This window comes from Otolemur garnettii, unplaced genomic scaffold (assembly GCF_000181295.1).
Source record: "Otolemur garnettii isolate 467f Iridium unplaced genomic scaffold, OtoGar3 scaffold00007, whole genome shotgun sequence".
Classification (NCBI taxonomy): Eukaryota; Metazoa; Chordata; class Mammalia; order Primates; family Galagidae; genus Otolemur; species Otolemur garnettii.
This window is the reverse complement of record NW_003852402.1, coordinates 40,355,040-40,357,537: the sequence shown is the minus strand read 5'-3', so window position 1 is coordinate 40,357,537 and position 2,498 is coordinate 40,355,040.

Here is a 2,498-nt window from a genome sequence, read left to right as displayed (position 1 = left end):
GATGTTATGGAGTCTGACCTATTAGAAGCGGGTGGATGAGATGGACCTGGAGATGGGGGGAAAGGTCCAGTAGTGTGGATAAATCCTGGTACAGCACAATATGAAGCCCTAGGGGTAAAAAACGTTTCTCATTTGGACGCATGCATGTATATCCTGTTACGGTTCTAGTATACATAATTATAAATGTTATGTGATACATATATACTCACCCTGTACCTTATGTATCAGCCTCAGTGTGTCCTGGGGAATCTCCTCATGATTGATCAACTATAGTATTTCCATAAGAAAATACTTAAAAATTCACAATAAGTGGGTGAAGGAAAATATTGCCCCTACCCACCCGTGTCTGCATCCCGACCCCCAGAACCTGTGAGTACATCACTCATCACCTTTCATGGCAAAGGGACTTTGCAGATGTGACTAAGGTTTAAGGCCTTGGATTTCTGACTGGGCCCAATCTGAACACATGGGTTCTTGGAAGTAAAGACTCTTTCTCTCGGCTGTGGTCAGAGGATGTGATGATAGAAAAATGTTACCTTGCTGCTTTGAAATGGAAGAAGGGCTGAGTGGGTGAAGACACAGAGAAGGGATTGTTACCAAGTCTTCAGCGGGAAAGGAGTTCTACTATTACCTTGATTTTAGCCCTGTGAGACCTCTGTCCCACTCCTGACATCCAGAACTGTAAGATAATAAATTTGTGGTGTTTAGCCACTAATAAAGTGACATAAAGACTGTCAGTTTATTGCAGGTTAGGGTATGAAAAATCTTCTGATTTTTCAGAGCTTTTGGGTTATGAATTGCACTTATGGGTTTTGGACCTATAGGAAAAATTGGGAATTTTGCTATTTTAACCAAATATATTTATTATGTTTGAATTTTTAATTCTGGGTGGAAAAGTTTCTTAGAAGAAAACCATTTGGTTGTTACCTTCCTAATATGTTGAGCCTTGCTGATTTCTTTGTATTTGCTTTCATGGTCTTTATGGATCTTACACTGGCTGATGAAGGGTCTGGCCACCTTGGCTGACCATGGGTCTTAGTTCTCTGTAGTTGAGAATAAGTTAAAATACACGAAGAGACTCAAATGCTAAAGAGCTGTCTAAATATGCATTGGTCCTTGCTCAGTGTATTATTAAACGGCTGTTTTTTCTCCCTCCTTCTAGGATGGAGGGGAAGAAATTTGCAGGGTGATTTCTGTGAATGTGGCATGATCAGTACTGTCTCTTCCTCTGTCTGCCAGAAATTCTTCCCCTAAACTCCAAACCTCTACAGTGTATTCACCTCTGAGGGAGGAGCCAATTGGGATGAATGGCTCACTGTGGATCATTGGGTGCCCTTGGGCTCATCCATGAACTTCATTGTTAACCACTTAATTACATTATGATTTTAAGTGAGGATGAAATAGTACTCAGGTTCTGGTCCTCCTCATGGCAGAATGTGGGGCAAAGTCTACACGTGGAAATTGGCCGTGAGGAGATTCCGTAACGTCTAAGCTGTACCCCATCACACAGGCAGGAGTTAGTGTGGCACCCTGAACATGCACCTTTATTTCCCTTGTGATGCTGTACCTTTGTAGTCAGCTCCACTATTGTAAAATGAGCGTGCTTGTCTGATTCCTGTTTGAAGGTTATCCTTTCAGTGAAATATTTCAAAATGTTAGCATCTTAGATTCAAATTAAAATGCTAACTTTGACCCTAGATCCTGCCCTGTCCTTGATCTGTAGATGAATCTTTAGAAACCTCAGTTGTCCAATTCATTCTTTTGATGCCCAAGTGCTGGGAGAATGAGGCTTACTCGGCCTGGCAATTGCACGTTGGCGGTTGTGCTATTGTTTGTACTTCATTTCTAGAAAATTGATAGATTTTGAGCTGAGGTTTATGATCAAATATGTGAGTCCAAACATTTTTTCCCTCACTAGAGACCTCTATCTTCTGTTTCCCTAGTCACCTCCTTGTCCCTGCCCCCAGCACGAGGCTTTGTCTCCCCAGCATTTTAAGTATAATGCATTTTGAAATATTCTTAGCCTCTGACAAAAGTAATTGTGACTCAAATACAATTTGACAACTTGCTCTAGACAAGAGCCTGTTTTGAGACTGCATGTCTTTGTAATCAATTACAAGATGACTCTTTTTGCAAAGTTTTAAATAAATGTATCTAGATGATGGGCCCAAGTGGAAAACAGTCCAGCATATGGGGAACACCATAGGAAAATTTTCTCACCTGAAATTTATCCTGGAATTTCTAAGGTACATAACCGTAAATTTATTTCGATGCTTATTAACTCTACTGAATTTCAGCTGAAGCATATACATCTTTAAAATCATTGCAGAATTTCGTAGTGTGCCTTATTTTTCACACTACGGTGTATTAGACTCTAAGCGAGGTGGAGACTGGGGGTGGGGCGGAAATGATGTCGGTCTTGCCCTTCATGAGTTTGTTTGGCATCTGAGGTCAGATTTGCACAAAGGTGTCAAGTGCTGCAGAAAAGCCTGAATATC